Source organism: Trachypithecus francoisi, unplaced genomic scaffold (assembly GCF_009764315.1).
Source record: "Trachypithecus francoisi isolate TF-2019V2 unplaced genomic scaffold, Tfra_2.0 Lachesis_group4, whole genome shotgun sequence".
Classification (NCBI taxonomy): domain Eukaryota; kingdom Metazoa; phylum Chordata; class Mammalia; order Primates; family Cercopithecidae; genus Trachypithecus; species Trachypithecus francoisi.
The window spans coordinates 136,093,224-136,104,512 of NW_022681469.1; the positions used below are offsets into that span (position 1 = coordinate 136,093,224).

An 11,289-nucleotide genomic window follows, 5' to 3' on the forward strand; every position below is an offset into this window, starting at 1 on the left:
CACATTTTGTCTGTTAATCTGTTGATGAACATTTGAATTGTTTCCACCTTTTGGCTTTTGTAAATAATATGCTGTGAACATTTGTGTACAAGCTTTGGCTTGAACTTCTGCTTTCAGTTCTTTTGTGCATATACCCAGGAGTGAAATTGCTTGTGTTTTATGGTAATTTTATATTTAAATTTTGAGGAATCACTAAGCTTTTCCACCACAGCTGCACCATTTTACATTTCTACCGGCAAGGTATGAGAGTTCCAGTCTCTCTACATCCTCCCCAATACTTGTTTTCCTTTTTGTACTCATACAGCCATCCTAGTGTGTGTGAAATGGTAGCTCATTGTGGTTTCGATCTGTGTTTCCCTAATGACTAAGGATTTTGAATGCCTTTTCATGTGCTTGTTGGCCATTTGGATAACTTCTTTGGTAAAATGTCTTTTCAAGTTTTCTGACCATTTTTTAATTGGTTGATTTGACTTTTTGTTATTATGTTGTAAATGCTCTTTGTGTATTCTGAATAATAGACCCCATCATATATAGAATTCACAAATATTTTCTTCCATTCTATGAGTTGTCTTTTCCCTCTCTTGATAGTGTCCTTCAATGCATAAAATTTTTAGATGAAATCCAACTTATCTATCCTTTTTTTGTTCCTTATGCTTTTGATGTCATATCTAAGAAAACATTGCCAAAGCTAAGATCATAAAGATTTATCCCATGTTTTCTTCTAAGAGTTTCAGTTTTAGCTCTGAAATCTGATTTTCCAAAAATTAAAAAAAAAAAAAACTTTTTCTAAACATCAACTTTACTGAAGTGTAATTTACATATGATAAAATGCACTCATACCATTTGACCCAGCAATCCCATTACTGGGTATATACCCGAAGGATTATAAATCATTCTATTATAAAGACACATGCACACGTATGTTTATTGCAGCACTATCTACAATAGCAAAGACTTGAAACCAACCCAAATCCCCATTAGTGATAGACTGGATAAAGAAGATGTAGCACATATACACCACGGAACACTATGAAGCTATAAAAAAGAATGATCATGTTCTTTGCAGGGACATGGACAAAGCTGGAAGCTATCGTTCTCAGCAAACTAACACGGGAGCAGAAAACCAAACACTGCATGTTCTCACTCATAAGTGGGAGTTGAACAATGAGAACACATGGACACAGGGAGGGGAATATCACACACCGGGTCCTGTTGGGGGATGGGAGGCAAGTGGAGGGAGAACATTAGAACAAATACCTAATGCACGTAGGACTTAAAACCTAGGTGATGGACTGATAGGTGCAGCAAACCACCATGGCACATGTATACCTATGTAACAAACCTGCACATTCTGCACATGTATACCAGAACTTAAAGTAAAATTTTAAAAATGCACTCATTTTAAGTATACAATTTAATGAGTTAGGCAATTGTCTACCCCAATAAAGACATGAACATTTCCATTACCCTAGAAAGCTTCCTTGACTCCCTTGCAGTCAGTCTTCCCGACCCTCCTATCTATACAATCACTGATCTGATTTCTGTCACTATAGATGAGCTTTATCTGGTCTAGAATCTCAAATAAACAAAATCATACAAATTATATACTCCTTTGTGTCAGATTTCTTTTTCTCAGCATAATATTTTTTTATTCATTGATGTTGTTGCTTCTATTAGTAATTTGCTCCATTTTATTACTTAGTAGTATTCAATTGGATGGATATACTACAACTTATTTATCCTTTTACCTTTTGGGATGAATAGTTTTTTTTTTAAATAAAAATAATGTTTGTGTATCCCTTTCATTATAAAACCAAAACAGGTTTTGGATAGAAAAATTAAAACATGTAGGCCACAAAGAGAGAAAAAATTATAAAGCTCATATTTTACTATGGAAACTTTAACACTTTGATGTATAGCTTCAGAACTCTTTCTGGGATTGTGTATAGGTACATTTCTATTTATAAGATATTTGAAACTTTTTCCTATTTTTTTCATGAAATTTACCTAAACCTCCAATGCTGAAATTAAAAAAACAAACAAACAAAAAAAGCACTAAGGTCCCCTAATGAGACAAAGAGTCAGTCACTGAGACTAGACACCTTACCCCAAGACTTAGTAAGAGGTGACAGAATCCTCACCCCCCGGCCAGGCACCATCCCAATGCTCCTTCCTTCAGAGTCTGTATAAGCAGAGGAAGGGGGAAGTATTGAGGTTGTTGGCTTTGTAGGTTATTTAGATTTAGAGTAAGAATAATTTTGTGTGTGTCTTTTTGTCTAGTGAGGTAGTCATGCACTTTCCTCTTCAAAGTCAAGTGAGGCAGCTCCAAGGAAATTACTGAAGCATCTTGGGAGTATTTGCAACAAGAAATGACTGGCCTATGCTCCCATTGGATGTCTACTCAGGTGGCGGACTGGCTTGCCTGACTCTGCCTAATTGGAAAAGGAAATGAACCAGAGAGCAGGGTACCAAGAGGGGATGTCAGTGGGGCCGCTTGCATCTGCACAATGGCACTGGCATGTCCGGAAGGCCTGTGCCTCCTGTGTGCTCACGGGGGAACCACAGAAGGTACCAGAGGAGAGATCATCTTGCTCCACTTAGAAGGGGATCCAGGAGGAAAGCCCATGTGATTGTGTATGGCGGAAATTGACAGGGAGTGGAAGGGTGGATCTATCACATCAGGGAAGTGTGCAGTTGGCAGGCATAGTGAGGCTCCGCTAGGAGCTCTTGAAGGGTCTGCATTTGGATACCCACTCCATAGAGGGCAGTGCTGTCAGCATGTTTTAGCCAGAGCAGCAAAGACTCCAGCAAGGAGATGACTATGACCATGGCCAAATCATCAAGGAAAAAGACAGTCTCTCTTGCCTCCTCCCCTTAAGAAGAAAAGCAGGCCCTCCCTTCACCTTCCAAATGTCTCAAGCTGACAACCAGGGGGCAGGTGATGACATTGGAGTTGGATTGAGATTGGAAATTTAAAATGGAGAATTTTGATAACTGAAAGTGACTAGAAATATATGGGATCTGATGCTGTTAAAGAAAAAAGGAATGGGACCCAAAAGGCTTTGTGGAAAGCAGTATGTAGAAGGAAAAAAAATCTGATATTAAAGATAACTATTACACAAACATAACAACACACTAGTACTATTATTATACTTGGATTCTTTAGTAAACTGTTTTATATAAAACCTAGCAATGTATAGTGAACACTGACCATGCCTATGTGTATTCATCTAAGACATCATGTTTAATAGTGGAATCGTATTCCATTACATGCGGGTACCACAATTTAGAGGTAGACATTTACAGTGTTTTCATTCTTTTAGGACAAATATCATTATCATTAATATTTGAACACACTCTTAAATAATTCCTCAGGTGACAATCTAGAAATAGAATTGCTAGATCAAAGATATATGTCTAACTATTAACAAAATGCCCAACAATATTATACTAGCTTATGCAACCACCAGCACTAAGAAAGGCTTCTTTTTTTATGTTTTATTTTTTGACCAGTTAGTTAGATTTCTTTTGTGAACTGTCCCTCACCCCAATCCCATTGTATTTTGTATGAAGCAGGCTGGCTACGCAGAACATATGGCTCTGCGCTTCACTAGCCACATATATCTGTAGTCCACGTTTAGTCAACAGGGATATTTGCAAATTCATTGTTGCCCTATGCCTTTCAGAAGCTTGGCCACATAAACAGGAATTCATGGAGGGCTAATCTTTCCCTCACAGATACTTCGAATTTCATTGTTGCATCAAGCCAGCTGATTTGGGAGCTGAGTTCCTGGATAGGCATACCATCCATAGTGTTTTACCAGAGTGAAATCACAGGTGATATCATCATTCTATATTAAGAGAAATTATAAAAGTCCACTCTGAAATCTGTCACATGTATAGAAAGAGGATACTGTCTTTTTCTTTTCTTTTCTTTTCTTTTTTTAGATGGAATCATGCTCTGTCACCCAGGCTGGAGTGCAGTGGCATGATCTTGGCTCACTGCAACCTCCACCTCCTGGGTTCAAGCAATTTTCCTGCCTCAGCCTTCCAGGTAGCCGGGATTACAGGTGCACACCACTACACCCGGCTAATTTTTGTATATCTTTTTTAGTAGTGACAGGGTTTCACCATGTTGACCAGGCTGGACTCGAACTCCTGACCTCAGGTGATCTGCCTGCCTCGGCCTCCCAAAGTGCTGGGATTACAGGCCGGCGTGAGCCACTGCACCTGGCCTACTTCATTTTTCTATTCAGTCTCCTTTCTATGAGGAGCCCTGGGGAAATTGCCTTTATTCTCACTGTAAGAAATAGTTGTTCTTTTCCTGAACTAATTTTATTTAATTATATGGATACTATGACACTTTAAAGACATTTTTAGGAAAATCAGGTTTTGGCCCACATTCAGCAAGAGGAAAATATTTCATGGCATACATTCATGTAACTTTTTCATTCTGGCTGAGGGCTACTTTGCTCAACCTTTCCCTCCCTCCCTTCCTCCCTTCCTTCCTTCCTCCTTCCTTCCTTCCTTCTTCCTTCCTTCCTTTCTTTTCTTTCTTCCTTTCTTTCTTTTCTTTCTTTCTTCTTTCTCTCTCTCTTTCTTCCTTCCTTCCCTCCCTCTCTCTCTCTTCCTTCCTTCCTTCCTTCCTTCCTTCCTTCCTTCCTTCCTTCCTTCCTTCCTTCCTTCTTTCCTTTCTTTTGACAGGTTCTTGCTTTGTGGCCCAGGCTAAAGTGCAGTGGCACCAGAAGGGCTCACTGCAGCTCTGACCTCCTGGACTCAGCTGATCCTCCCACCTTAGCCTCCTGAGTAGCTGGGACTACAGGCACGTGCCACCACACCCAGCTAATTTTTGTACTTTTTGAACAAGATCATGTCTTTTGCAGGGACATGAATGGAGCTGGAAGCCGTTACCCTTAGCAAACTAACACAGAAACAGAAAACCAAACATCGCCTGGTCTCACTTATAAGTGAGAGCTAAGTGATGAGAACACATGGCCGATAAAGGGGAACAGCACATACTGGGGCCTATTGAGAGTCACGGGTGGGAGGCGGGAGAGGATCAGAAAAATAACTAACGGGTACTAGACTTAATACCTGGGTGATGAAATAATCTGTACAACAAACCCCCATGACACACATTTATCTATGTAACAAACATGCACATGTACCCCTGGACTTAAAAGTTTAAAATAAATTTTTTAAAACTTTTTGTAGAGATGAAGTCTCCCTATATTGCACAGGCTGGTCTCGAACTCCTAAGCTCAAGTGATCCTCCCACCTCAGACTCCCAAGGTGCTGGGAATACAGGCATTCCTGTGCCCGGCCTCATATATTTCCTTTTTTATCTTGAAATACAAACACGTCTTTCTCGTCCTCCTTGAGTCCTCTTTTAAGTAAGTCTGGAATAAATAAATAATATTTATTTTAGGTTGGTACAAAAGTACATTACTTTTAATGACAAAAACCACAATAACTGTTGCACCAATCTAATAATATAAAGTGATCAAAAGATAAATCCCTTAAAAATAAGAAAACTGTTGCGAGGCTGAGGTGGTCCAATCAGGAGGTCAGGAGATCGAGACCATTCTGGCTAACACGGTGAAACACCGTCTCTACTAAAAAATACAAAAAAATTCACTGGGCATGGTGACGGGCGCCTGTAGTCCCAGCTACTTGGGAGGCTGAGGCAAGAGAATGGCGTGAACCTGGGAGGCAGAACTTGCAGTGAGCTGAGATTGTGCCACTGCATTCCAGCCTGGGCTACAGAGCAAAACTCTGTCTCGGAAAAAAAAAAAAAAAAAAAGAGAGAGAGAAAGAAAAGAAAAGAAAAAGAAAAAGAAACGGAAAGTGGGGCTGAAGTAGCAGGGAACTTCTTTCTAGGCACAGAGGCAGATGGGAGGGCCTGTCAGGAAGAGGGCTAGTAATTGGGGATAAAGACATTTAGATGCCATCACATTTCAGTTTGGGCTTTTTAACTGGAAAGATGCTTTGCTTTGCAGTTCTTTAAAGGAATCACAGGCTTTGTGATAGAGGAGGCGGGGGCTGAAAAATTCCTGTGCGCTGTTTAGCTAGAAAACAACGTGAGGCCCCTGTGAGAAGACGCAGACGGCTGCGTGCTTGGGACCAGCTAGCTCTCAATTCCACATTCCAAAAGCAGAATGACTAAGAGTCCCTCAGGCTTTTCCCTACACTGGTCAGGAGGGTCTGAGAGGGGAAGGGCAGGGCGAGAGGCAGGACAGGATCTCGATGGTTATTGGTCAGGGAAAGCTGCGTCTGTGCCTGGAGCACTCCTTGCTCTGTGTTTCTTAGGAAGTGTGGAGGCAAGCACCGGCAAGCACCGAGCAGAAGGGGAGGGCGCAGAGCATCACTTTCTCTTTGGCGGTTGTTCATTTTCCGCGGTCCTTGTTTTAGACTATTTCTTCAATTGATGAGTAATTTTGGTTTTGTTTTTTTGATTTTAAAATGTTTAACCAGGCCGGGCGCGGTGGCTCAAGCCTGTAATCCCAGCACTTTGGGAGGCCGAGACGGGCGGATCACGAGGTCAGGAGATCGAGACCATCCTGGCTAATACGGTGAAACCCCGTCTCTACTAAAAATACAAAAAACTAGCCGGGCGAGGTGGCGGGCGCCTGTAGTCCCAGCTACTCTGGAGGCTGAGGCAGGAGAATGGCGGGAACCCGGGAGGCGGAGCTTGCAGTGAGCTGAGATCTGGCCACTGCACTCCAGTCCGGGCGACAGAGCGAGACTCTGCCTCAAAAAAAAAAAAAATAAATAAAATAAAATAAAATAAAATAAAATGTTTAACCAACAACTAAAAATCGTATGTATTCAAGGTTACATGATGATTTGCAATACTTATGTATAGTGTAATGATTACCACAATCAAGTTAATTAACAGGCCCATCACCACCCACAGTTACCCTTTGTGTGTGTGTGGTGTGTGTGTGTGTTTGTGTATGTGTGTGTGTGTGTCTCGAGGACACTTTAAATCTTTTCAAACTTCACCTAAATATACAGTATTATTAACTATAGCCACCATTAGACTTCCAGAACTTATTCATCTTATAACTGAAACTTTGTACCTGTTGACCAACACCTCTCCATTGTCCTCACCACCGGCCTCTGGCAACCACTCTTCTATTCTCTATTTCTACTCTCTTTTCCACATATGAGTGAGATCATGCAGTATTTGTCTTTCCATGTCTCATTGACTTCACTCAGTATCATGCTCTCCATGTTTGTCTGTGATGTCAACCAATAGCAGGCTATTTCTTTTTAAGGTTGAATAATATTCCATATATATATATATGTGTGTGTGTATATATATATATACATACACATACACACACATATATACATATCATGTTTTCTTTATGCATTCATCTGTAAATGGACACTTAGGTTATTTCTATGTCTTGGCTGTTATGAATGCTGCAATGAACATGAATTGAAATACTGATTTCATTTCTTTCGGACATATATTCAGAGATGGTTGGATCATATGGTAGTTCTATTTTTTTAATTTTTAAAGGAAACTCCATACTGTTTTCCTTAATGGCCATACCAATTACATTTCCATCAACAATGCAAAAGGGTTCAATTTTCTGATAAGAGTGATTTTTAAGGCTGGGCACAGTAGCTCACACCTATAATCCCAGCACTTTGGGAGGTCTCCCAAAATGCTGGGATTATAGGTGTGAGGCGGGAAGATCTCTTGAGCTCAGGAATTTGAGACCAGTCTGGGTAACATAGGGAGACCTTGTCTCTACTAAAAATTTTTAAAAAGTAGTCAGACACAGTGGTACACACCTGTAGTCCCAGCTACTTAGGAGGCTGAGGTAGGAGAACCACTTGAGCCCAGAAGTTCATGGCTGCAGTAAGCCATGCTTGCACCACTGCACTCCAGCCTAGGCAACAGAGTGAGACCCTGTCAAAAAAAAAAGAGTGATTTTGGACTTAGATCTGTTTTCTAAAAGATGAATTTCTCCTTTAATACATATAAAATAATTTTAAAAGAGGAACAGTAAATTTTTAAAAAAGGATTAGGTTGGGTGGAGGCTGTGGTACTTGTTCCTGGTTGCATACACACAAATACCAAACACCATTCTTCTTATTCTTCTCTTCACTCAGGATAGGCTCAGCTGTAGCAAACTACATCAAATCTCAGAGGCTTCAAAAGACTAAAGTTTCTTTCTCACTCATGCCACACATCTACTGAGGGTCATGTGGGGTTCTGCTGAGTGATGTTCTCCATCCAGGATCCCAACCAGGTTCCCAGCTGGTAGAGCAGCCTCCACCTGGAACATTGCCTAAGATATTGGAAGGGTACACCAAGGCAATGGTGAAGCTCAAAGTGGCTCCTAATGGCTGACCAGAATCAGCTTTCATATCTCCTTGGCCAAAGCAAGTCTCTTGGCCATAGCTAATTCCCAGCAGGTGAAGACATGATTTCTTCCATCCAGAAAGAGAGAAAGCCAGAACATCTTAAACAGCTCTGGTGACTATCATATCCTTTTCTTTTAAGCTAAATATGAGATTCTTTTATAGCAACTATGGCATTCAAGATGTCCCCAGTACTGTCACAGTGGAGTTTACCTTACAGAATTGGGCTACTCTAAGTGACCACCTGTTGCCTCAAAGGGTAACAGGTCTAATAGAAAGAAGTGTACTCCAGAATTGGAAGTCTTCTAGATTCTGCAACTGGAAGAGTAAGTGGATAAGAATAGCCAAGAACGTGTGAAAGAAGAATTTGTGAAAGTTAATTTGTAATGAGGACAATCATAAATTCTTCCTGAGTTAGGTCTCCTTATCTGCAAGATTCCCATCTGCCAAGGAGGACAAGATACAACATGGGAATCCCAATGGATGTGGATGTGAAGTAGAGGTAAATTTGCCTCTTCTAGACACACAATATCTGGTAGAAGAAATGGAGAAAAAGGCAAGGGCAGACAACCAGAGGGAGAGGTGGTGATTCTGGCGAAAACAGAAGGTAGAGTATATTCATTCTAATTTAATAAAACTATGGAAGGTGACCCTCTTGAACGCTGCCTCCACACCCACCAATCAAGGCTCCATCAATGTAAACTGACAATCCATCACGGTAGTGCCCAGAGAGCCATGATTATTTATCATGTTATGGACAGATTGGCATAGGCCCTGAGGGATACTCAAAGGCCAGTGGAACTGCTGCGAGGCCCTTGTGTTGGGGTGATATCTAGCATTGCAGACTCCTCTAGGTTGATATCCTGGGCCAGAGGGAACAGCTGGACAATGTCACATTGGTTCTGAGAGGTACATGGCACTTGCACGAGCCAGACTGGAGCTAAGTCAGCCAGGGAGGCTGTCAGGCCCTAAACACATCAAGGATGGCCAAATCATTTTCCACTAGGGACCAGCTTGAGCTGTAAATGACCAATAGGACAAATGGTGTCATCCAGAGGACCCAACCACCCAGATCTGAGACATAGTAAGCCTCCTTCATCCACCCAGACATACGTTAGGAAACTGAAAGAGGAAGAGAGGAGCCCCCAGAGACTGGGTTTTTGCGTAGAAGGAACTGAATAATTTAAAGAGTGTTCAATTTCTGAGGTCAGACTGAGATGAATGAATGGAAATGCAGGGTCACAAGGAAGATCAGCTCACCGAGAGCAGTAGTTCTCAACCCCAGCTGTACATTGCACTTTAGAAATGCCCAGAGCTTTCAGAAAACACTGCCCCCCACCCCAACCACAACTATTACGTTGGAATTGCTGGTGGTGGGCTTAGATATGGGTATAGGTGCATATGTATGCAACAACACATATGTATGTAATTTCTCCAATGTTTATAATGTACAAATATGAATTATCTGATTGAAATAAACAGTGTCACTAAAGGGCATGCCCTGGCAGATGCTCAGGGCTGGTGGAATTGGCTCCAGAACTTTTGCTGTTGACTCCCATTCCCCACTGGGAAAAGCCTAATACCTGACTCCCTGAACCTGGCCTTTAGCTTCAGGCTCTAAAGTCAGATCCCTTCCTTCTCCCTCTGGCTCAGTCTCCATCGACTCAACTAGTCCTGCCACCTCTTTCCTGCTTGACCCAGCCCTAGCACCCTACTCGCTGGGGTGGCCATTGTAGGCAGCTCAATGTAGACCAGTCAGTGTTTTGGCTGGAAAACAGACAGATGTCACTGAAAGAAGCTGATGGATCTTTCTCAGGACTGGCAGTTATCCACCATGAGGATGAAGGCCACATGGGGCATGATCAAGGAGTGAGCGCACATCCAGTGAACTGGCTGATTCCTGCTGTGGCATGTGCAACCTACAGGCCCATGGATGTCAGATCTTCTACAGAAGGGAAGCCAGAATTCTAGATTTTTATCTGAAATGTATCAACATTTAAATACCAGTAAGGCATTCATTTTTTCTTAGATTGTATGTGCCAAATGAAAAATAAACCTATTTATGAGTTAGTCCCAGCCCCAGACTCTGGCCCTGGCCCCTGGAAAGCCTCTGGAACAGTAGGGATTGCTGGAAGAAGGGTGTGTGGAGGCCAAGGATCTGCTGCGCCTTTCCAGTCAGGTGGGTCACAATGAGACGGTTAAGTGTTTGAGCAGACTATGACCACACTAAAAGTGATGCTTCCCCTGGGGCAGTTTTACAAGAAAGATAATAAAAACCAACAACAAAAACAACGACGATTATAATTTGGTTTTGCATAACTGCTTTAAGGAGGCCCTCAAAGCTTTACAGAATTCTTTAACCCTTTCAACATCTCTATGGGCGAGGAATAGGGAAAGTGAAACCTTCATTTTATAGCTAGAGAAACAAATGTGGGGGAAAAAGCCACTAAACGACCAAAAATCTCACATTATTTTCAGAGGTGGATACAAATCTGGGCTTAAGGACAACATTTTGTTGGTTATTTTGAATCCACTTAAGAAAAGAAAAATTTCAACATGACTTATTTGCTCACATCATCCTTCATAATTCTCACATCCCCTCCAGCCATCCACTCACATCCCCTTGTGCCCATTTTTCTGGGCTAAGTTCAGGTCAGTTGCTTTCCATGAAACCTCGCCGGGCTGTCCCAGGTCTCAGCTGACCCTCCCTCCATCCTCTGCGCCCTGGTATTTAGCATGAGGACAATTCATATCACAATTAGTCATGCCTGGTCTCCAGACCAGTTGATCTACCTACTGCTTGACACTGTGTTATTGCTCTGCGTTTTCATTGTGCTTTTTAAATGCTGCTCAACTCCTGTAACTCCTTCAAGGTTGAGATAGAATTTCATACAATGGCTTCTGGGT

General features: G+C 41.8%; 1 long non-coding RNA gene across 1 annotated transcript in view; it reads left to right on the top strand.

The window, feature by feature from the left end:
• The window catches only part of LOC117073237, an 86,137-nt gene extending 75,475 nt beyond the window's left edge, over nt 1–10,662 (top strand). The window contains exons 3-4 of the long non-coding RNA XR_004433179.1: nt 3,739–3,837; nt 8,131–10,662. This is a non-coding gene — a long non-coding RNA (uncharacterized LOC117073237). The remainder of the gene's footprint in view (nt 1–3,738; nt 3,838–8,130) is intronic.
• Nucleotides 10,663–11,289: the final 627 nt, after the last annotated feature.